The 26,487-nt window shown below is 37.7% G+C and overlaps 1 pseudogene; it reads left to right on the top strand.

Annotated features, from left to right (window-relative positions):
- The first annotated feature begins 22,652 nt into the window (after nt 1–22,652).
- Nucleotides 22,653–26,256, top strand: LOC109374547 (importin subunit alpha-8-like; annotated as a pseudogene).
- Nucleotides 26,257–26,487: the final 231 nt, after the last annotated feature.

The raw sequence follows: 26,487 nt of genomic DNA on the forward strand, positions 1-26,487 counted from the left end.
ATAAAAGTCTAAGTAAGGTTCTCACCTCATAGTCCTAATTACCACATACAGATTCAAAAGTTGGACAGTGAAGAAGCCTAATAGGAAAAAAAAAAAAAGATTCATTTGAAATATGGTGCTGGAGGAAAGCTCTGCGAATATCCTGAACCGCCAGAAAGATGAACATGTGGGTCCTAGAGCAAATTAATCCTGAATCATCGCTGGAGGCAAAAATGACAAAACCGAAGCTGTCCTACTTTTCTGCCCATCATGAGAAGGCAGGGTTTTTTGGGAAAGACAGTAATGATGGGGAAAATAGGAGACGGCAGGAAAACAGGGAGACCAAATATGAGACGGACTGACTCCATAAAGGAAACCATGGGTATCTGTCTACAGGAGCTGAACAGGGCTGTGAGGACAGGACCACATGGACGTCACTCATTCATGGAGTCTCCGGGAGTCAGAGCTGACTCAGCAGCAGGTAACATGCACATGTTCCTTCTCACAAAGATACTGAAATAACTTTTTAAGAGCCCTTTCTTTGCCCTCCTCCTTATGATCTCAAGAATAAGGTGATGACAAAAATTTCTGTTGTATAAGTTGTGAAAGGTTACTGCTTCCGCTAGTTCCTGAGATGCTGTGAATCCTGGAAAACCATGGAAACCATAGAAAGATGCAATCATAACAGTAAAATGTGGCAATTGAACACGTTAAACTCACTGTTCCAGACCATGGGTGCCGCAAAGGCATGGTTAGGCTCCCCTGGACAGATGCCCAGGATAAATGCGGGTGTTGGGTAAGCGTAACTGCTAGGCTTTGGTGTAATTATCAGGCATGACTGGAAAGAGTTTTCCAGAGCTATGAATAAAAAAGGTTAAGAAAATAATAAAAATCCATTATGAGACAATTGTGCAGAAACCGCATACAACATACTAGAGATAGAATGGTTGAGATGGAGGAAGGAACATGGTGCCTGGGATAATACCCTGAGCCTGTTGAAAGACACTACCATATCATTTTATTGAAGGGAGTACTGCTATCATGCTGAGTCATAGCCCAGCCCAGATAACATTGACATGCTGGAAAGACCTCCAAACAATGGGAAATGAATAGCTACTGGATGCAGCAATTCTAATAAAAGGTTACTTCAAAAATGACTTTTAGTTAATGTGTAGTCTTGTATTTAACATTAATTAATTCATATTTACTACGATCCAGATTCTCAGCTGGCCACCAGGGCCACCATTCCTTACTGATAATCACAGTGGAGTGTTGATAATATTGGGTTGTCGGAAAAGTCATGACGCATTTTTGCAACAAAAAAACATAGAAGAAATACATCATGACTTCTCCTACAACCCAACAGTGTCCATACTCAGGCTGCTTCAGTTTGAAACAGTAGCAATTGCTGCCCTAAAGGGCAACCAGTGAACACTTTTGTTTATTTATACTTTTTTTACTAATTTGTTGGAAGAGTTGGTCAATTTACTTTAAGATTGGTGGACTCCATTTTAAGAGTCATAATGGCAAGATACAGTTTTAATAGTAAGGATTATGTGCGTTAGAGATGAAAATGATCATCTGAAGAAGTGAGAATAATTATTTATAAAGTGGAGCGCAATCACATGCTCACATGTGGGTAAGGGGGAGTGGATGTACTGTGATGCTTCTGTGAGGCTGGAAGAATAAATTTCCTCCTACCTCCTAAATTCTTCTGGCTAGACTAATAATCAAATGAACATGAACAGATTAATAGGAGGAAATAACCAAATTTAGTACATACGCGCACATGGAGATGCCATAAGCCTATGAGACCTGAGGACACATTGGGCAGTTAAGGCTTTTAGGCCACTCTGGAGCTAAGGAGATTATGGGGGGCTGAGGGTGGAGGGTGGGGTTGTGGTTTAGGAATTCAAAGGGCAAAAAGGCAATTTACCCGGAAATGGAAAAGCAAATGTTCGGTAAATAAATGTTTGTTGGGCCATCTTCACCAATAGGACACAGAGAGGACTTTGATGAGAAGACCTCACTAGGTTCTTCCATGTTTTGTTGCACATGGTTCATATTAAACTACTGTTTTCTGTGATAACTCCCTTCCTGGGAAAAGTCCTCTATCCAAATTCTTTCAGGGGGAAGGTCAAAGGTTTATCCCGAGTCTTGTTTCTTAAAAATAACCAGCTTAACACAATCAATATCCCAACTGAGGCCTATTTTGGGGTGGCAAGCCCTGCTGCCCCTCCCTGGAGAGGCAGGAAGAGGAAATGCAGGGGGAAATTGCAGGATGGCATATTTATGTGAAAGTATTTCCTAACAATTGGTATTGACCAGAAGAGAAACATTACTGAAAGTATTTAAGTCGAATCAAAGGAATTCTACACCGGTGTCAGGATCAGAGTTTATTTTTAAGAAGGCTTTATATTAAAGAGATTAGGAGCATAGGTTTTAGAGTCAGCTATACCTGGGATCAAATGCCAAACTTACAACATATTAGCTCTCTCATCTTGGGCAATTTACTAATCTCTCTAAGCTTCAGTTCAATCATCTGTATGGCACAGATAACAAAATCTCCTTGAGGAGTTGTGTGGAGGGCTAAATAAGGTAAGAGACCCAGAGAATTTAGAGCAGGGTTTGGCATGTGGGAAATGCTGTTATTCTATCACTTTTAGCATTAAGATTGTACACTGAGTACACATACATTTGTGGATTATCTGAATTTTGATACTATAACCACCAATATTATTTATAATTCATGGCTACTTATCTATTTTTTGCTAGGGATAGTATTAAAATATAAAACTTTAGATGATCTACTGTGAAATTTTGGAAAAAGATTGTCCCTAAGAAGAAAAATCATCAAAACCTAAAATAGTAAGTGTTATATATTTCTAAGAATTCTTGTCCCGGGATCTGTGATTGTTAAGTAATGGTGAGATAAATGATCCTTTGTATCTCACAAATATTACTTGAGAAAGACTGTAAAATGTCAGGTGCAATTAAAGTATAAACCCGTAAGACTTAGATAAAAGGTGAATTTGATATATGAATGAAATTAAGTGATATGGAAAAAAATCATTACCATCTGCTCCATAAAGCGCATTCAGTTTAAGATTATAAATTTACAAGGCATAGGTGACAACTGTGGATTCCTTACACATGCCTGCAATAATCAGCCTACTTGGAAATATCGAGAGCAATGTCGATGGGAAGTCGTTTAATGAAAATGTTCTATAACGATGCTGTATCGGTCAGGGTTTGATCAGAGAATCACCAAGTGTGATATGTAAAAAGGGATTTATGAAATGATTAGTGCTAATGCAATTTTAAGAACTATTAAACAGCTAGTGAGAGCGTTGCTTTTGCACCCTCTGCTGGGGATAGAAGTCAGGAGGGCAGCAGTCAGAAACGGAGGGCTAGGAGGTGGGCAGATGACAAGCCAGGACCCACAGCAATGAGAGCGGGATGTGGTCCCCACAGGGCAGCCTGGGATCCATGTCTCTCTCTCACTGCCTCCAACCCACCTAGTAAAGCTGGGTGGCATAGATTCCTGGGATCATATTAAATTTATAAATGACCTCGGGAGGTAGACCTGTTTATGATGTTGAGCCCTCCAGTTCAAGACCCAGACACTACTTTTTGTCAGTGATGTTTTAATGTTTTCCTCCTATGGGTTTTATACATTTGTCTTTAAATCATTCCTAAGTATTAAATATTATTCATTGCTGTTGAAAATGGAGTTTTTCTATCACTATCTTTTCTAGCTGGTTACTGCTCATGTACATGAAAACTACTGATTTCTATACATTAATTTATATCCTGCCAGCTCAGTATTTTCCCAGGTAAAATATATCTACAAAAGCAGGTAGTTGTATTTCTTCATTTCAAAACATTCTATCACTAATTGATGAGTCTTGTCTAATTCCATAGGTTAGTATGTCCCCCAAAATGTTCAATTATTCTGTAGAGCATGGAAAGAGTTTAGCTGCCCCTGGTCTTCGTGGACACTCATCCACTATACTTCCATTAAGAAAAACGCTGACTTTTGTGTGTTCTTCAGCATCTGTGAAAAAAAAAATCATATATTTTATTTTCTTAGGTTTCTCAGCATGGTATATTAGCAGATTTCCTGATAGTAAATCAATTTTGCATTTCTGGAATTCATTTTATCTTTTTTACCTTGGAAGGCATGAAAAATCTCCTCCTTCTATATAAAGTCTAATTGTTTTTACAATTATTATATCAAGAACTCAGAATGTTCTAAGATAGTACACTGAAGGCACACTTGCTAGCAAATTAGCTTGGCACAGTTTCTAGGAAGCTAATAGAAGACCCAACATTCCTGAGTAGATATGAAGGATAATTTATTACTCACAGGAATCGTGGAGGCAGAGTGTCAGCATTTCTATACTGCTTCCCACTGCCACAGTTCCCACAGGGTGCGACGGTGGGGCCAGGTGGCACCTGCGCATTCAATAGGTCCTGGTACAGGAGAGGAGCCCTCAGGAAATACTGTAAAAGTAAGTGTGTCTGACCTGCTCTGTGGAGATGCACAGTATCTAGCTTCCAAAGCGATATGCTGTCTAAACATCCTTGAAAAAATAGGACAGTCTGGAAATTTTTTTCCATTAGTTCTTTTCAATATATAAATTCAGGGGTTCTTTATTTTTGAAAGTTTTACTTAATTAGAATTATGATTGGTCGAGTGTAATTGTTTCCATTTATTCGACTACATCATGTAGAGTTATGTCTTTTTACTTGTCTTCCATTTTAACCATCTTCTTCTCAAATATATTTATTCTTTATTTTCTTCATTTTCACTTCCTTGCTTTCTGTTTTCCTTCCCTGGCTTTCTTCATTGTCCCTTATTCAATACGCAGCTCATTCAGTTCGTCCTTGAGCACCTTGTAAATTGTCTCCATTTATAAAATTATTTTGGTCTTGCCTGCCTTATAGTCCTCAATTCATTTTATCCTCATTTCATTTCTGTCTTTTATTTTACATTTCTATTCTCAACATGTAAATTCTAATTTAAGGTTTTCTTCATATCTCCCATTGCTTGTTTAGGACATTTAATTAAAGTGTTTGTGTTGTGTTACAGTTTTCTCCTCTGTTTTTGTTTTGTTTTCTTTTGGTGGAGGGAAAAGTGTAGTTTTATTGGCTCAAATGCTTTGATTCTTGTTTTGTTTTCTTCCCATAGTAGCTTTGTAGTGCTAAGACACTGTTCATGTGTCTGTATTTTCATGGACAGAAATTGGCAGTACAAGGTTCCTTATTGAAAAGTAGTCTCTTCTATTTAAGTGTTTGTGTGGCAGTATTCAGTTTTCTTAATTTGTGGCATTTCAGCAGGGTGGGAGGGGTGTTGTGCCATCTTCATTGTTTTTCCCCTTTTTCATATTCCTATTCATCCTCTGCTTTCCAAGAAGGGGTGTCTTTGCAAGACTGCCTCTTTGACTTCCGCCTACTGTTCGGTGATTTTCCCGTAGTTAGCCATCAATTTACCAGGGCTCTTTCCAGTATTTTTACACTCAGAATGGATGTTCTCTTTCTGGGGATGATTGTTGTTAACTCAGGACCTCTGTGCTCTCTTCCTCTGTTCACATTATCTCGACTTCCCTCGCACTATGGAGAAGCTTACAGTAAGAGATGAAGTGGCAGCTCTGCTGGAAGTTGATGTTTATTTTTTTCTAACATAATTTGAACGTGTTTGTTTTCTCTGTCTTCTGACTTTGCAAATACTGTGACAAGTATAAGTTAGAAGTTCGTGAAGTACACTATAAAACAGTATCAATTTTTCATTAGCACAACTGTGTAAGGGACTCAAATCATGAATTTTTAAGAGCCTCTATATTTTTTGAGCACGTTTTTCCAAGTTGGGGCCTTCATTCTACATTCCCATTTCCCTTAAATTAATTATCCATGCTAATTGATTTGTCCCTAAGTGATAGATAGATAGATAGATAGATAGATATTAATATATATATATATTTATAAATTAGTATCTGGTATTTCCTGATAATAAGGTTTCTTTCCTTGTAATAGCTACTGAGAGATTACTCCTCCTTGGTGGTCATTAAGTTATGTGAACTGTCATCTATATAAATCAGTAACTCTTTTCATTTTTATTTTGAATTTTAAAATATTAGTTTCTATAAAATAACCTGATGTTCTATTTATTTCAGGAGGCTCATAAGCAAATAGTGATTTTTTAATTTGACAATTTTTTTGTTCGCGCACGTGTGTGTGTGTGTGTGTGTGTTTTCTTTATCCCCAATAAGATTCAATCTTAAAAATCTTCTTTCCAAAATATCTTTCCAATATAATATTTTACTAGCCATGAGCAATTAATGCTTTTTCAAATTTCAGAGACAAATCCCAAATCTCATTTTTAAAAATTCCCTATGGCAATATTTTCCACTAAAAACACGTCAAGCGATTCTCAGTACATCCAAATACCTCAGTTGCTAAGCAACTGCTAATGAATTTTCTACCAAAAAGGTTTCAGACCAGGCCTCTGAGATATCAAATACTCTGCACAGCCCTTGATGTCTTTGCAAAAGTCCCTCTACTGTGGAATGAAAAAGTTACTGCAAATAATAAAAAGTAACTACTGGTAATAGCATACTGTGGGGGAAAAAAGCAAATAAAAATCATTTTAGTTTGCTGTTCCTGAGTCATGGTCTTATTACTTTTTTCCTAAGAACTTATAGACAATTTAACATCCAGAAATGGATTTTGTGAAAAATTAATATGCCTGATGACTTCAAATTTCCAAATAGTATGATTACAATTTTGAATTTCTATTATTTTATTTAATCATTTAATTCAAATAATTTAAATGTAATGATTTTATGTTTTACTGTAATTGCTGTCATTAAAAATGAACAATATAGGGCCGGCCGAGTGGCGCGATGGTTAAGAACTCGCTTGGGATGCCAGAGGGCCCCGGTTCGGATCCCACATATGAGGGCCAGTGACACTGCCCTCTACAGCTAAGATGCTGAACAACAGCTCAACCTGGAGCTGGGCTGCCGTGAGTCGCCGGCGACGGTGTGGGCTGCAGTCCCTGTGGCAGTGGATTGCCATGGGCTACCGTGTGTGGCCAGCAGCCAGCGTGAGCGGCCAGCAGCCGCAGTGAGCGGCCGTCCAGAAGCCGGCGACTGATCTGCCTCGCCAGAGAAGAGCGCAATGATGGTGCCAACTTGGGCCAGTGAAGCAACATCCTCCACAACTAGATTGAAGAACAAAACGACAGCAACTTGTCTGTTCCCCTTTCCCCAATTCCCCAGCACTGTTCCCATCCCCCCAATTCCCCAATAAAAAAATCTTAAAAAAAAAAAAGAACAATATACCTAATTAAAAAAAGAAAAAAAGGGGGGGGAAATTCTGAATCATCCAGAGGCATGTGTGGGTTAATTATTTCTCTGAAGTAGCATGCGTATGCACAGATTCTAGAAATGGATAAAAGAACTTTCAATTGCGTTTATTTTCTCAGTGAGAAGATGTTGGCTGTTTGCAAAAGAGAAGTTATGAAATGTTGGGTTGTCGGAAAAGTCATGACGCATTTTTGCAATGAAAAACATAGAAAAAAATACGTCATGACTTTTTTACAACAACCCAATAGTTGACTTGGGAAACCCGAGGCAAGAATGGATGATAGAATTGCCATATGATTGCCGGCTTCCGTGAGAGCCCCCCCCCGATGTTGATATTCATGAATTAATTATCATTGCAGCTAGTGAGATGGTTTGGTTCCTCTCCAGCTGCATGGGCAGGAGTGAAGTAATAACTTTTAGATTTGTCCAGGATGATGTGTCTGGAACTTTGCAAATGTGAGGGAGAGAACACAGCCCTCACTGGAGAAGGCTACAAGGGAGGGAGTGGTTTTCGTGAAGACCAGGTGAAAAAGAGAAGGTGAAGATTTAGGTAAGAACAGAGGTACAAGATATAGAGGGTTTCACTGATCACTGACAGTGGTAGGTATTTTTCAATAATTTTCTTGTATTAGTTTCTACTGCTATGTAGCAATGTACTGTGCATTTAGTGACTGAAATGCATGGTATTTATTATTATCTCATTGTTCCTATGAGTCGAAGTCTGGGCGTGGCTTACCTAGGTTCTTTGCTTCGGGTCTATGGCTATATCTCATCTGGAGTCTCTATATAGGAAAGAATCCAGTCCAAGCTCATTCAGATTTTTGGAAGAATTTATTGCCCGGGGTTGTATGATTGAAAGACCTGGCTTCTCACAGGATGCCAGCCTCAGGTCTGAGAGGTCACCCACAGTCCCCTGCTCTGTGGCCTTGCTCATGGGCAGTTCCCCACATGGCTGTTTTATTCTTCCACGACAGCAGGAAAATACGTCTCTCCAATTATAAGGCCAATTCTTATGACATAATCATGGGGGTGACATGTCATCACCTTTGCCATACAGTCAGGCACAGCATAAGGACATTTTGTTCAGCGAAAGGCCACATACAGGATGGTGGTCCCACAAGATTATAATGGAACCAGAAAATTCCTTTCACTTAATGTCATAGTTGTCATAATGTCATAACGCAATGCATTACTCACATGTTTGTGGTGATGCTGCTGTAAACAAAGCTACTGCACTGCCAGTTGTATAAAAAGTATAACACATGCAATCATGTACTGTACACAATACTTGGTGATGATAATAACATCTATGTTAGTGGTTTATGTATTTATTGTACTATCAGTTTTATTGTTATTTTAGATATAATCTTTGTACCTATAAAAAAAGGTTTGCTGTAAAACAGTATGCTATGTCTTGTTACACTGGCAGCAGCCTCATACATGCTGTGTTTACCTCGTGCCTTGATTGCATCATTTCTCTTGTGCTTGATTTTCTCTCGTGTTGCTTTGTACAGTAACGTGCTGTCCAGGCTTGTAGCCCAAGAGCAATAGGCTATACCGTACAGCCTAGGTGTGAGGTGAGCTGTACCATCTGCGTTTCTGTAAGTGCACTCTGTGATGTTTGCACGACGACGAATAGCTGAACAGTGCATTTCTCAGAAGCGTCTCTGTTGTTAAGTGCTACAGGACGGTATAATGTACACCAATCAAGGGAGTGGCATTCTAGTACCCTTTCCACTTTCTGTTGGATGGAAGCAAGTCACATGTCCTCAAGGGGTGGCTTCCCCAGGGTGTGATTCATTGGGTTTCACTTTCGAGTGTGCCTGCTGCAGGCTCCAATTGGTTTTCACCTCTTTATCAACTTCCTTGGGTTGGGTCCTAGCCTCCATCCTGCTCCTTGCTTAGGCCAATGGAATAACAGCAAATGTAATGCAAGCAGAGGCTTGAAAAGTGCTTGCACTTTATGACTTGCCTTCTCTTGGCTCCTGCTGTTATTGGAAGAAGCAGGCTCACATAGTGACAAGAGTCACACATGAGAGGGAGGCCATCCTACATCATGCAGCCCCAGCCACTTGGTCAATTAACTACAAACATATGAGTATGCCCAGCGGAGCTCAGCTGGCCTGCACAGCGCTGCTGACTTACATCTGTGATTTTTCATCTCCATTTAGATTTTATCTGAATGCTCTACATGCTTTTGAAAAAAATAAATTTTATGTCTCATCCTTCGAACTTTATATTTTAATTATTTTCTGTAGACTGGGATGAGTGTAGATACCTGTCATGGGTTGGACTCTATCCTCCCAAAAGATATGTTCAAACCCTAACCCACAGTACATCAGAATGTGACCTTACATGGAAGTAGAGTTCTTACAGATACAGTTGCCTATTTTCAATGCATTTATATATATTTGGTATTAAATCTTCTTTAACTATTTTATGTAATTCACCAGTGAGTCATTGAAACTTATAATTTTCTTTGTGGCAAGGTTTTCATTAGAAATTCATTTCGTTTTAATATATAGACATATTCAGAGTTTCTATTTCTTTTTGTGTCCATTTAAAAATTTGGGGTACTTAAGATAATTTTTCCATTTCCTCTAAGTTGTTGAACTTAATAATTTGCCTTTATCATGACAATAATTATAAGAGCTTTAGTGATGTCCCCTTTCCTCTCCTGATACTGATATTATCGTTCTTAAAAAAAAAATCCCTCCATCAAGTTGTTTATTATTTTTATTGATCTTTTTGTAGAAATAGCTTTGGCATACATTAATTCTATTTTTTTTCTCTTTATTATTTTGTTGAGTCCTACTCCTTAATTTACTGTTTTCTACTTAATACTTTTGGTTTATTTTTTTTTCTAGTTTGCTTAACTGCTTAAGGTCAAAATTTAGATAATAAAATTTTGAATTTTCTTCCTTTCTAATGCAAGCATTGGATAGACCAGTTTCTCTCTAAACACTGATTTAGCTGCATTCTATGAATTTTGATGTTTTTATTTTTTGATGTGTTTTATTTCACATCTGTAATTAAAATATCTCTAATTTAGTGATTTCTTCTTTTATTCATGTGTAATTTGTTATATTATTTAGTTTTCAAATATTTGGTTATTTCTTACATATCATTTTATTATTTATTTCTAATTTAATTCAATTTGGTGAAAGATGTTACTCTAAATTATCTTAATATAATTTTTTAAATATATTGAGGCTTCTTTTCATAGTGTGTGTTCTGTCTATGAATGACACAAGTGCATATTCTATGTGCATTTGAAAATTTATAATTATTTATAAATTTATAATTAACCCTCTGATGTTCTAGAATCTACTTTTTCAGTTCACTCACTAACCATCTACACAGACAATTTCAAGCCTTCTCTACTCTCCTCAAATTTCTAAAGCTTCTCATCTATTTTTTTTTTCAGAAAATGGCCTCATTTCTTACTGCATAGAGAAATAGATATCCCAGACAAGAGTGCTCTCACTTTCTGATGCCAAATATAGAAACCTATTTTCCTTTCCTCCCGATAAAAGTAGTGGAGTTTTTCTTCTTATCAAAGGCTAATCCCTTTGCTCAGGAACTTGTATCTCTCTCTTTCATAGACCTTACCCAAAAGAATACCCTTATCTCTCATATGGTTTAAGTCTTTCAAGTAGGGCTTTCCCTGTTATTAAATTGACTGCAACTAAGGCTTGAGAAGAGCACCATAGCAACTAAACCCCTCCCTTAACCCCTCATCTTCCTGTTGTTACCGTCACGTCTCTTTTCTGTCCCTCACAGCAAAATTTCTCAAACAAGTTTTCTAGAGTCTTGTATTCATTTCCTCGCTGTCTGTTCGCTCCTCTTTTACCATTTTTCATTCAGATAATGTTACTCTAATCAGTTAAGTTGATCTATCCTTTGATTAACACATGACATCTATTTTTTCCAAGCGAAGAAGGACAATCTCAGAGACTGGTGCAAATGACCATATGAAGTTCTTGTAATTCTAGGGCTATAAGAAACCAACTCAAGGATGTAAATTTTTCAGTGTGAGTGGACATCACCATCCCAGTAGGTAGTGGTCAGAATTCTTCAAAGGGCTGAGTGAGGATTCCATGATTTTTTTGAAATCCCAAAGTAGAAGACTTAATGAAAGCTGACTGTGCATCCAAGGTTTTACAGAAAAATAACTACATGGACTAATAATAATAATAATTAATAATAGTATAATTTTGGCTATCTCTCTTGAAATATTGTTGTCATTGTACTACTGTCTGTATTCTGGGAGGCTTATGAAGAAATCTACGTTATTCCTAATCATTTATTTCTAACTTTAGTAGACTATGCTTGTTGTATAAACTGAAGTGAAACACTGCTAGATTTAGATCTTATTCTCACTGGCTCCATAAAAATACTTCCACTGGTAACTGCTTTTTATACCAATGGAGTTATTTGCATGAGTTGAATAAGAATCTGCTCTCCTTTTTGCCAGGTTCTAATTAGATAAATCAATTGCACAACAAAGGTCATGTCTTGGGGATTATATTTGAAAATAAACTTCATTTGGAAAACTAGTGATTATGCAAAATTACTGTAAATCCTTTGTGGGACCAGTACCTCTAAGGCCCTCCTAGGAAGCTGGTATAGTGTCTCTTCTACAGCTTGAAGTATTCAAATAAGGAAAGCCACTTTCTGGCATGGCCGCAACTTTGGCAAATTTGGGGAAACACAAAAAGAAAGTAATTCACCCACATTAAAATTTCTGTGGGCAAAAACCTGGTGAAGATGAATGTCTTGGTTTTGATTTTCTAGCCTAGGAAAATACAAATAAATGTGCATAATTAAAACTATTAAAATTACAACCCAAGTGTCCTTAAGTAATATCTAATGTGAAATTTTGGCATGGTTCAAAGTATTTGCATTAGGATTGTATTTTCAGAATTTTTTAGGCTCATTCTCCAATAGTTTCTCTGATAGGAATTAGTGGTAGAGATCAGTGCCTTGATTATCTTTCGCTTAACCAGGTTAGTCTCTGAGCAGGCTAGATTCCAGGAAGAAAGAGTGGCAAGCATAAAGGATGTGACTCAAGAAAGAATCTGACATGCTCTAGAAGCATATTACACTTGAAAATTTGCCATATGCAAATGATAAAATATTATACAGTTTAAAAAGTAACAAATTCAACATTCCAATATAAACGTGGGCAGATCTCGCAATATGTCAAGTAAAAAAAAAAAGTAAATATTGCATTGCAATATGTAAGGAGGATGTATATGAGGAGAGTGCTAGAAAGAGTAAGAACAGTATAATGAAAGCAGGAAATAGAAAATAAAATATAACAAATAAAAAATGGTAAAATGCATAAACCAAGGATTGTGATTTATGCTAAATGAGAATTATGATGAATCCACTATTTTGTACCTGAGGTAAAAGTAGGCTGACTTAAACTGTGACTAGTAGAGAATGAATGACAGAAGCAAGAGATGAAGTTGAAAGTTTATGCACAGGCTGAGTTATGCAGAGTTTTATAAGCTATAAGAAAAAGTTTAAGCAGTTTAGAGACATAAGCTGATTCCTAATTGAGATTGATGACTTGAGTTGCTGTGTTGATTGGATGGAAGGGGACAAAAGAGGTCAGTATGGGTTCATTGCAGTAGCACAGCAATGAGTAGAGAGGGGTGGGAAATGGGGTATTGGATTGTATCAATAGATTGGGGAAACAGTAGTACAGGGAGAAATAAGTAATTAGATTCCAGATAAATTTTGGAGTTAATCACCAAACACCAGTTTGGAGATTCAGAAGTGGCGAGGATTTCAAGAAGAATGGAGGAGTTCAATGTTGATTTTAAGATATTTTCTGTAGAAAGCAGATTGGATGGTGGCCCTGTAAGCCTCACAAAAGTGATAAAGATATGATAATGAGCAAAGTAAGATTTATAATTATTTTTGTTATTTCTTTGTATTTTTTATTTTAATACAATCCCTCAGACATCTCGTCAGATGATATGGGGCAGAGAACTCAGGTGAGAAGATTTAGGCTTTGATGTGTGGAATGGACAAGACACAGTGGGGCAGGATATGTGTTATCCTATTTATCATTTTTAAAATTTAGACTGGATAAAATTATGAATGCATATGATACGTGCAAAGTTATATCAATGAATTTGCAGAGAGATTGCCTTTTTAATCTCCCTGTCTATTGTTGATCCTGCTATACAACACACAAAAAAATATGTTAGACTCACTTTGGCAAGATGAAACATAGGGACTGCAATTCAGAGGAGTATAACCTAACGGGTCTGAATATCTGTGGTAGAAGTAACTAAAAGTATTAAGTGGATTATGTTAAAGGTAAATCATATCTGGGACATGTAAATCAGTCATATATAAATAGAATGTCATTCAAAGATGGACCTACTCATAGGATATCATTAAAATTGAATATTCATTTTTTATTAAATAAGAAATGTTAATGTTCTATAAATAGAAATATATTTTCTCAACTTGCTGAAAATTATCTACCAGAAATTGCTGTAAACAAAATACTTAATGATGAAATGTTAGAAGAAATTCCATTAAAGTCAAGGATAATGATGACACCCACGATCCCTATAATTATCCAATACACTAGTAGCATACTGGAATAAATCATCTTTCTCATCAACAAAACTCATGCAGGCAGCAAAATAGGCAGAATTCATTAAACAGACACTGTCTGAAAACATTCAGATTAAAGAAATACAGAGAGCTTCTTACATTGATGGAATGAACTGAGTAATAATAGTGTTACTTGAACGTCTATAGCACTTACTAGACATAGTCCTTATTTTTTCAAACAGATATCGATATTTTTTCAACCTTCTTGAACAGCCTTATAAAATTGGAACAAATTAGTATTCCTGTTTTATAGATTAGCAATCTGAGATATGAGATATTAATGAAAGTGTCCAAAACTGCTCTTCCTCGGCGCTTCCTATGGAGGTGGTGGCCACCTCCTGCTCGGCATCATGGAGGCCCTCAGACCCCTCGTGAAGCCCAAGATCATCAAAAAGAGGACATAGAAGTTCAAAAAGTGGGCCAGGCAGACTGATAGGTCAAAACTAAGCAGGACTGGTGGAAACCCAGGGCAATGACAGTAGGGTGCCTGGGAGACTCAGGGACCAGATGGTGATGCCCAACGTTGGTGATGGGAGGAAAATAAAACACGTGCTGCCAGTAGCTTTTGGGAGCTCCTGGTCCACAACCTCAAGGAGCTTGTGCTGCTGATTGGCGATGAATCTTACTGTGCTGAGATTGTCACAATGTCTCCTCAAAGAGCCACAAAGCCATTGTGGAAAGAACAGCCCAGCTGGCCATCATCACCAATCCCAGCACCAGGCTGCACAGCGAAGAAAATGAATAGACAGCTCATGTGCCCATTGTATTTGTGTTAATAAGACCATCAAATTCTGCCAGAAAAATAAACGAAATTTCCAAGATCAACTTAGCTGAAAAGATCACAACCCAGGCAATCTGACTCAAAAGCCTCTAGTTTCAACCACTAAGTTTCTCACTGCATTGACTCATTTGGTTTGCCCCATACCCCCATCATTAGCAACTCTTGGTTCTACTGCTTAATCATTTCATGCTTTACATTTTTTTGAGACTGCACTAAGTTTTATGATGACCACAACGTAACCTGAAATTATTCCCCAAACTATCTCTTGCCGTATCAGTGCATATACTTATAAGTGTGTCGATCTCATGGTCAGCCAATTAAGAAAATGGTGAAAAGCAATCCCCTGACGGCACAGATTTTAAGACTCTTGTCCTTGCAGCCTCCTTCACATAAACTTCCAATTATCCCATCTCCATTAGTTTATAGCTGTTCTTATTTTCATTGTTATACTAAGACAAATGTTCAGACTCAAGGAAATCTGTATACTTTATATGATCATTTCTTTTAGTTCATAAATGATACTATTAACTTAAAATTAGCATCAAGGAAATGGTACTTAGGAAAAGCAATGCCTCGAATATCATGTCATTTCTAACAGAGCAAAGGATTATCTTCATCACTTTGTACAGACTGGGAAGTGTTCACTGTTAAATCGGAATGGAGTCATGCCCAAAACAAGAATTGCAAATAATGAGCTCTGTAGTTAAGTTCAATCATATTATGTTTTAGGACTGAGTTTATAATAACGGTATTTTCAGGCTACCACAGTTAATTTTTTTTAAAAATCATATCTTTAGCATAAAGTGTTAATGCATTTCTTGATATTAATTTGTTTTTAAGTATGCAGCAGAGATCTACTTTGCTGAGCATAAGATTTTTCAAAGACAGTGAAAAGATATAAAACAAATCATCTAAGATCACAAATAGTATTTTCTTAGTAACAAAGTGCCAAGACTTTTGCTGGAATCTCTGCCTTTATTGTCTAATGGTGTGGAAAAGCATAATGCAAGAGGAGACACAGCCGTGGTGACAAGAATGAGAAGAGATGCACAGATGCATACTGAGTGGTGTTTTAAAGGTATTCTCTTCTGAAACATCAGAAGAACTAGTAGAATGATGGACTATAGGTACACATTAGGGTCTCAAATAGGGCGGGAGGTTGAGGGAGCTACATAAGTGAATGTCATCATATAAATGGTGCCATGTAAATAAATGACATTAAAGTGCAGAGAAAGAATCTGCCAGGACCATATGTATATTGTGCCCATTGGGTTTCCAGTATAATTGGGCCTATGGCTCAGGTTCAGATTCTCTTGTGCATCTCTCATAATGTATTGGGCAACATGGACCATTAGTGCAAGAGTATTATGATAATTATTCTCTGTATCTTACAGATAAGAAACTCAACATCAGATAGATAAAACACCCAGGTTACAGAATAAGGTGATTAACCCTCAATTTAGAACAGAATGTGTCTGACTTTGAGTCCATACCTTTTACACTGCACCACAATGACTGGTCCATGTCTTCCTTATTCAATTTCATATCGACAGTTCCAGCATAATATCTAATACTGTTGGAGCCTATGGAATTTAATTTGTGAGCTGGCACACTACTTGAATGTGAAGAACGTTCTTTTTTGTACAAAAATATTTGTTTTCTATTTTTTTACTGAGTAAGGACTATTTGAATTGATTAGTCATTATTTGGCAGTGAATGACTGAGCTAACGTTTTAAGCTCAGTGGGGCTTCCATAATATCCTCACAAATGCTCCATGGTTCATACACGATTCACTTTTACTGAGTCTCCTTTCCATAAAAATAATCTAAAATCAGTTTTTTATCAAATTAAAAAGACTTGCATTTATAATACTTTGGTGACTACTAAATTACAGTGTCAGGATACAGATGTGAAACTGAATATATTTAGAGAAATGGCACCACTCTTAACCAAATGAGTTCAGGTGAATAATTATTTTCCATCTCTAAGACTGAGAATTTCTAATATATCATCTGCCTGTTCCAACAATGCAAAAAGAATGGTGAGGTCTTTGCAGAGTGTTAATTATAGCCCTTAATAACTGATTGCAAACTGTCACTAGAGTTATGTATTATTTCATTATAAATTGCACTCTGGAAACATGACAATTTTAAGGAACTAAAGTGAGAGATTTGTTTATAAAATATATTCTACCTGCATATAAATCTATAATTCAATTATTTTGAAAAGGCTATATTTAGGCCCGTATCGTACACACTCCCTATATGGGTACCTTCTCAGTCATTAGTGGGAATTTCTGTGATGTTGACTTCAAAAGCCTTTATATTCTCACTTTGTAAACATTTGCATGCAATTCATGTATGTTATTTTTCATAAAGTTTGTTATGGAGCACTGTACTTTCAGACATTAGTTATTACAACAAAAATCATTCCTTCGACCATTTGGAGAATGCTTATGTGGTTCCAAAAAAATGTCGGGAGAGGCGGGAGGTAGCGTCCGAGCTGGTAGGTGTCTGGCTTTGCAAATCTCCCTCCTGGTGTTCAAGACACACGAGCGTCTGCCTCCACATGACCTTTCAAGGTTATCTCTGCCAGAGCATGACTGCACAGTAGGTTGGGGGAAGTACAGATGGCCGGGCTTCTATTTCTGAGCAACCCAGCTTAGGTGTGATCTAGCCGTGTATTGCTCCTTGAAGACAATTCTAACTTTAGAACTTGATCAAAGACAAGATTCTATATGGCTTTTCTAGGACATTTCCCAGATAACATTGACTGAGTTATTACTGTTGTATCTGGCATTGTATTAAATATTTGAACTGCACTGTCAACAGTGGAATGAAGAAAGTGCAATGAGTATCCTCATATAGAGGAAAAACGCAAGGTTTAAGGAGGCATCGGAACTTGACCTAGGACATATGACATGTGAAGTCTGTGAACCACTAAGGTGGAATGGCCTTGACCAAGGCGGAGCCTGATTTCTTTTTGACAGATTCATCTCCCTTATTCACTGTTATATTTCCTCTGAATTAAATGATACATGCAATTATAAGAGTTGTAATTTCAGCATTCAGTGATTTCAATTTGGTTTAGATATAGCATGTTCAGAACTAGTGAACTAAGGAGTCGTCTGGATGTGAGACTATAAAAGCTTTAAACATATAGAGTGTTCATTTTATCGTTGCAGCAATTAAGTGGGTTGAAATGGAAGTACAAAAATATGTTAGTCCTTCATTACAGGTTGAGAACATTATCCCTGGTGTGCCAATTTGACTAAAATGCGGCTCATAAGCTGTTTAAATATGAAATGTGTTTGAACTGATAAAATGTCAGTAAAACCGGAAATGAATGAATGCTGTGTAAGAGCCAGGTTAATTAGGAAATGATCCCCTGAGTCCTATTTGGCGTATAGCAGAATTATTGATTTTAACACTTACACACGGAAGCAAAGCCAAAGGGCCGAGAAGAGAGAGACGTTTATTCTGCTGGAGAATAGCAGTGCTCCACGGCACCGGGACGTTCCTAACACCAGGCTCTCTTTCACGTTGGAATCATCTCCATAACACCATTTACTAGTGATGCCTAGTTCATTTTTGAAAATTTTGAAGATTTTAAAGACTTTTAACAACTGTGCAATACTGCAAGAACCCTGAATTTTAGCATTTGGCAGGTATTTTTCAGTATTTGAAAGTGCTTTGTAAATGTCAATGCACTTTATCATGCTTACGTTTACTTGACAATTTAAGTAGGCACATAAATGTATGTATCATGCATGTGTATTCTACGTACTCTATGAATGTGTGGCTAAGTATTTTAAATAACCCCAATTTGAAAAAGAGACAAATAGGTGTGTTCTATATAAATACTATTTGTAACTAACATGTACAATAGAAAGAGTGCCTATGATCCCTTGTTCTTCTCTCCTCCTTCCAGCATTGTTTACTCTTTACCCTACATCCCATCTTCCTTATTAATTTTATTAGTCTAAGTTTTACTTTTACTTATGTGGTGCTAATACATTATTCCAAACCTTATTATTTTTTTAAACATCCCATTTTAGTTCTTAGCACCTTACTCACAGCAGGAAGCCTTTCTCCTATGTCATTAGAAAGCATGAAAGATTCAAAGTTATTTATGATATATTATGGGCTATATTCATCTTATCCAATGACTAAAATTATTTCCAGTATATATGTACATTTTCTTCCATCTATAGTGTGATCATTATGCTCAACCTGTGTCAGAGCCTATTTTTTAAAAGTACAGTCATCAAAAGCTCAAGAAATAACAATTAGTCATAATTGCAATCTAGATTGTTATACCAGTTTATTAGCAAGTGAAGAAAAACCTAAAATTGCACATAGTTACCAGGAAAACAATTATTACTAAAAAAGGAATGAGTTAGTCACCACTTGAAGCCATTACCCACGTTATTTCAAAGCTCCATGTATTCCCCAATATTTCAGAATCTTGGATAGTTCCAGATATGAGTAATCAAATATCCAATTTATCAAAACTGTGACTAACTGAGATTTTTTTCCACAAACTTGAACAGAAGTATGAAAGTGACTTGTTCTTATATTGATGACTTCAAGTGAGGAAAAAAATGAGATAGTAAAAACAAACTTTATTACTAAGGATTTAATCTCATGCAATATACAAAAATAAACTTGACATGGATTAAAAATTTAGATATAAAACCTAAAACCATAAAATTCTTAGAGGATAACATAGGTCAAAAGCTTCTGAACGTTGGTCTGGGCAAGGAATTTTTGGATGTGACACCAAAAGTATAGGGAAGGAAGCAAAAGTAGACAGGTGGGCTTGCATCAAATTAAAACGTCTCTGCACAGCAAAATAAACAAACAACAGAGAGAAAGGTAACCTACGGAATAGGAGAAAATATTTACAAATCAAATATGTGATACAGGGCGAATATCCCAAATATATAAGGAACACATACCATACCACTCAATAGCTAAAAAGTAATAATCCAATTTTAAAAGTGGACAAAGGACCAGAATAGACATTTCTTAAAAGAACACATACAAATAGCCTACAGGTATATGAAAAGGTTCCCAACATCACTAATCATGAGGGGAATGCAAATCTAAACCACAATGAGATATGATCTCATACCTGTTACCATGGCTATTATCAAAAAGATAAAAGGTGAGAATGGGCGAGGATGTTGAGAAAAAGGAACCCTTGTACACTGTTGGTGGGAACATAAATTGGTACAGCCACTATGGAAACCAGTATGGAGTTGCCCCCCAAATTTTTAAATAGTACTACCGAATGATCTCGCAATCTCACTTTGCGGTATGTATCCTAAGACAATGAAATCAGTGTCTCAAAGAGATATATGCACGCTCATGGTTGTTGCAGGTATAGCATTCACAATAGCTAAGCCATGGAAACAACCGAAATGTCCATCAATAGATGAATGACATCCAGATGCAGATAAAAGCTCTGAGATACGGAAGGGAGCTGTGGTTCAGCAAGTAAGGACTTTCATAAATCCACCCTCAAAAAGGATTCTCACTAAACTCTGATATTTTGATTCCCAAGAATCCTTCTGAGGGGAATCAGGGAGAAAGAGGTCATTTGCTTACGTACATGGTAAAAGAAAAACAAGCCCGAGCAATTGAAACAAAGGATGGCAAACGTTTGTTCCATGAGAGTGAGGACTGTGGCTGTATGCTCAACGTTTTGTTTTGCATTCCCTTGCACAGTTTATGACATCTGGGGAACCATCTATGCATGTGGAATAAATGAAAATTGATAATTTGAGTAGAACTTTGTGTAGCAAAGAGGCAAATAGTGTTAGCAGGAAAACTGGCAGAGATGATCTAGTATATTTAGAGATTCAAGGCCCTAAGTGTGTAAGAATAAACATGAGACTAATATAATTTTCATATTGAAAAACTAAGTATATCTCACTGATTTTATAACAGTTAATGCCATAAATATGTTGACTATTGGATTCAAATGCACTAACTCAGTGTCTCTCAGCTCTGAAATGCATAGACCTTAAATACTTCCAGGGTATAAACTGCAGAAAATGTTAATCTATAGTTTCTATATGACAAAATTGTAGTTAAAATATCTATCAGCATTTAATATAGATTTTTAAGAGTAAACATAATATATACATATACCTGTGTATGTATATATCCACATAAGTTGTGTAAACATAAAATATGTATTTTAAAACCTGGAGAAAAGTAACTCTCCCTAGGAAATTGGTACTGGCAACACCCTATTTTAGAAGAGACTAACTGACAAGTACTTAAGTGAGTGCCACTATGTAATATCTGTAAAGTGGTCTCTTAGTATTGACTGAAATTTTGTTTCACTCAGATTGTCTCAAAATTGAATGGCAATAAATAATGTGATCAAGTTAAATGGCTTTAAATCCTTTTTAAAAATAGAGCAACCATTCCCCCGAATCAGATATTACTCAGTGTGTACGTCCATGTCTTTCTGTGTTTTTATCAATACAGCAAATCTTCATCTTAAAATCAAGAATAACACCATGGAAGTCAAATCCCTTCTCCTGTCAAAACTGGTAGAAAATTTGTGACAAAATAGTAATTCCCACAAAATGCTTCAACAGCTCTGTGCAGTTATCATTACAGATTTGTAACCGTTAATCTTTTTGACATTTAAACAAATTAGGGTATAATGTGTTAAATTACCATCTCAGCAGGAAATGCAGACCTGAAAGAAAAAACACTCAGAATCTTGGGTAGCAGATAATCAGAAAAGGTAAATTATCGGAGGTCGATTAGGCCATTATGTATTTATTTCCCCTATAAATGACATGCATGAAATAGATATTTTTCATTCCGATTCAAGGATTGTAAAATATATAGGCTAAATAAAATTGCAGCAAATCGATTCGCCCCTAGACTGACTGCCTATAACGACCACTGGACGCTTAGCACATTTTAGCTGACAGCTTCACAAAAACCCAACAAATATGAGAACATTGGGGGCCACTATTTTCTGTGGGAAAAGGAAATACAGTTTATTTTCATTATATCTCACATTAAAAGAGCGGGTATATTTTCTGAGTTGGTTTAGGCACTTGTGAGTTTTGTTGTGCGCCGTAAGAATAAGCAAGAAAAGCTTAAGAAGTTCTAGTTCTATAGCTGGAAACATGTTTCCTCTGGAATTCTTGGAACCCAGGTTCCCAACCTGTTTCGCATTTCGGCTTCTGGCCAGATAAAAATAGTTTGTATGTGTGGCAGCCTCGCAGAGGTTGTATGAATCGATGTATACAATTGTGTTATGTTGTACTGTATTGTACTGATTACTCAGAAACAGAGTAATTAAGTGAAATGGGCAGTTTTTGTAAGAGAACCTTTTAATCTCATTCCTTGTGTATGCTTCCTTTGTAGCTTAAGTAGTTTTGGAAACCTGTTCTTTTGGTTGGCTTGGGAATTCAAAAGTGGACTTCTTGTCAGTAGAAAACCATCAAGAATCAAAATTCTCAAGCTATTCTAGGAAGTGACACACACCCAAAGGCAGACCCCAGCAGAATCTGGGAACATGGCAGTAGACATTTCTATTGCTATGTAATGACATATGCACTGTGTGGGGGGGAAATAACGTCACCCTGCTGAATGTCACAGCTATTTGGCTTGAATGTAGTTTGTCTCTCAATGGTTGAGCTAGGATAAGAATATTGACTCTGATTCCAAGGACACTGTTCTTATCCTTGGAGTATTGTCACCAGTTCATATTTTCTCATTCAAGCCCACTGACCAAGAAAGATTCTTCTGGTGCTTTCTGAAGCTAGAAGGCAAAATATTTCATGTGAACTCACTGGATATTTCTTGAAACAGCTGTTTTGGGGAAAAAATGACACGGAAACATGAAAGTATGTCAGCTTTTTTTAATGTCAGGAAAGTCCCTTTGAGGCAAAGTCATATCTGTTCTTCCATGGCTCATTTTAAAACCTGAAGTGACATTGGAAAAGGACTATTCTGATTAAATAATAATATGTCTCTAACTTCAAGTTTGTAAGTAATTTTATAGTTTGAAAGGATAGGTTAAATGTCAATACAACATAAGACAAAGTATCTAAGTGATGAAATTACTTTAAAGTAATTTTAAAAACTTTTAAATTTTAAAAACCATTTTTAAATTATTTTCAGTGTAAAAGCCTACAGATTACAAAAAGTGATCATAGATTAAATATTAAAACTGCCTTTTTTTTAACCTTTGGGAGCCATTTTAATTTAGATCTTTAATAGCAGTATTTCCAAAAATGTTATTAAATAAATGACATAATTAAGGGTTGTGTCACATATTTTTCAATATAACTGCTTTGAACACATAAAGGTGATTAGAAATGTCTCTTACACACAATAGAAAAATTGGTTCATGACCATGAGAGAATACTGTTGGAAATCTACAAATGCTTCGTAGCTTTTCTTCTACAGCTTCTTCAAGTTCCTCTCTGTCTGCAGGGAGGATGTCCCCACTGTCCATCAAAGGCCAGCTCTAGGGGAGGGCTTCCACACCTGGCCCAGGGGGTGCTCATATCTTCACATGCTTTCTCCCCAAGGTTCAGTTAATGGCCTGCTTCAAATCTCATGACTTAAGGTCTATGTGCATCATCCTTGAATGGTTACAACTATTCAGCATTTCCGTATCTATTGAGTTTTCCTAAAGGAAAACAACAAATCAAAGAAATCAGTTCCTCTCTCAGTATAAAGACAACAAATTCAGTTTAGCCTTTTGCGTTCCCACCAGCCCATGGCATTTTCTAGCCTGCCTCACTCCCCTTCTCCACTGTGCAGACTTAAAACATATGTACTCTTTTTAGATATTCTCACATTGCTGCCAATCACATCAATTGTGACCTGACTTTCTTGTCAATAATTCCCTAAATAGACATTCATTTTCACCACCTTGTTTCCTTTCCCTTCCTGATACCAAAAAAAAAAAAAAAATCCATGCGTCTCCTTTTTATGTTTGATAATGACTCATCTTAGTTAATTATCTACTTATAGTCCATTCTTTTTTAAATATGCTTTCAGCCAACTTAAAAATAAAACTCTTTTATATCATTCCTTCTGCTCTGGACCTTTTTTTTTTTTGAGCTCTGGTGTCCATTTTTCTGCTATAATCTTTGACAAAACGCTTTGATTCAAGCTCTCACCATTTTGCCCATCCCGTGTGCCCTGAAATATCCTTAGTGTTAACCAAAGGTCCAAATAACAGGCAGAGCATAAAATCATAGCTGTTCTAGAATTATTAGCCAGGGATGTTCTCAGAGTAAACAGGAAGGAGAGACTGCTAAACTAGAGTAGCTTGGAAAGTATTAATATTATTTGGGACACTAAATTTAGAAACATGTCAGTTTCATGACTGCCAGTATAGGTTATACTGCCATGAAAATTATAATCTTCTTGAAACTCGATACTATGTTAGATTTATGTATTACTTTACTTAATAAATACACATGCTTAGTCAATATTTCGTGGGAGATTAGAGAATCGTATTTATAAATGTTTGTGTAAATACTGAGACCCTTACCACAGCCCCTCACAGACTTCTGAGAAGCTCAAAACTATCACCACTTTCTTTTCTAGGGTGATTCTTCCCCAGTTTATTTAGTTCATAGGCCTTTGACTGACACAGGCCAGAATCATGGCTAAAATGCATCGCATTGCCTAAGGAACGTTAACAGGAATTATATATTTTAAAAGCTTTTTAATGCATTCATAATATTCTTCTTTCAAAATAGCCTTGAACATTAGAAGAGTCAGGTATTATCACCAGCAATCTACAGATGGGAGAACTGACACCTAAGAAAGTTAAATAACATTGTAGGTGATATCAAGTTCTACATTCTATTTAGTTATAAGTTGGAAGTTGGGTTTAGGACTTTGAATATGGCCTTCCTTGTACCTCACCAATCAGGGAGGCTTCCCGACAGGTGGTCTACTTCTTCTAGTCAATATGCCGACTTCAGAAGCTCCAAGAGAGACTGAGAAAATTGAAATACTGAGGCAGTGACGCATCTGTGAGGCGGCAGCAGCGAATGGCAGTCAGGCTGGAGCTCCGGAAGGCAAAGAAAGATGAGCAGGCCTTAAAGGGAAGGGACATCCCCAACCTCCCCCCGACCAGGCTTCCAGAAAGCTGGCCAAAGGGGTCAGCCTCTCCCTGCAGGAAATAATCAGTGGTGTGAATCTCTCAGATCCAGACCTGTGTTTTCAGGCTAGTCAGGCAGCCAGGAAAATGCAGTTCTGGGAAAGGAGCCCTCTTCTAAAGCCGATTGTTGAAGCCGGGCTGGCTCCCAGGCTGGCGACGGTCCCGATGTCATCACTTCAGTCCTGCTTGCAGCTGGAGGCAGCCTGGGCTCTGAGCAATATCGCTGCGGGGACGTTGGAGCAGACCCAAGCTGTTACTGGAGAGGAAGTGTGGAGGGTGAGGGCGCCCAGCCGTTAATGCTCCTATCCCCATCCCCCCATGCCTATGTGGGAGCAGGCAGTGTGGGCTCTTGATGGCATAGCAGGCAACAAACCACGACCCAGAGACATCGTTCCCTGAGGCAACACCATCCCGCATCTGCTGGCCCTGGTGTCATCAGCCATACCAATGACGTTTCTGCGAGTGTCACGGGGACCTTGTCCACCTGTGCAGAAGCCTGTACCCTTGGCAAAACGCGGTGAAGGACATGGTGCCCGTCATCTTCCACCTGCTGCAGCACCAGGTCAGCGAGGTGACCTCGGACCCCTGCAGAGCCCTGTCCTCCTGCACTGATGGCTGCAGCATGGGAACCGCTGCAGGCTTGACAAGGGGGTCCTGCCCAGGCTGGACAAGCTCATGACCAGCTTGGGACTCAATGTCCTGACGCCTGCTCTCCACAGTGGAAAGAATCTCCAGACCCAGGTGGCCACTGACACAGGCGTGGTGAGTGTGCTGCCCCAGCCCCACAAGCCCTGTACCTCCATCCAGAGGATGCAGCCTGGGCCCTGAGCGAAGTGGGGAGGGGGCGCTGCCAGCACATCCAGCACCTAATGACTTGTGGCATGCTGACACTGCCCCCCACCCCACCCCCCCACCCCCGCCTTTAGTGGCTCTGCTAAAAAATAGAGGATTTAAAGTCCAGAAGGAGGCTGTCTGGATAATGGCTAACTTCATAGCGGGGACTGTGGACCTGTTGATCCAGCTTGTCCACCTTAGAGTCTTGGAGCCAAGGGAAACACGCTCACCGTCCATGACACCAAAATTGTTCTCCTCATCCTTGAACCTCCTCTCACAACCTCCAGGCTGCAGGGAAGCTTTCTGAGGAGGAAAACCTGTGTCTGCTGATGAAAGAACTCACTGGGATTGACGGAATCGAGGCTTTACAATTTCATGAGAACCGTTGTGTTGGCCACGCTGCTTTGAAGTGGTTATGTGGAACCACTTCAGTGGGAAGAAGAAAAAGGCAGAATATTACCAGTGGTGGACCAAGATCATGAATTCTTAAAGCACTCAACAACAACTGGAAAAAACAAACAAACACTTTAAAAAAACAGAGAGTTCCACAACTTAAAAACAAATGGCCAAACTGTAAAGGGTAACTTCTTGAAGAAGCTGCACTCCTATATCTTAGCGTATCATAGGTGTAAAGTTTTTTAAACCGAACGCTAATAAAAGTTTTGACACTTTCACCTCTCTCTCTCTCTCTCTCTCTCTCTCTCTCTCTCTCT

Source organism: Hipposideros armiger, unplaced genomic scaffold, assembly GCF_001890085.2.
Source record: "Hipposideros armiger isolate ML-2016 unplaced genomic scaffold, ASM189008v1 scaffold_832, whole genome shotgun sequence".
In the NCBI taxonomy this organism is placed as follows: Eukaryota; Metazoa; Chordata; class Mammalia; order Chiroptera; family Hipposideridae; genus Hipposideros; species Hipposideros armiger.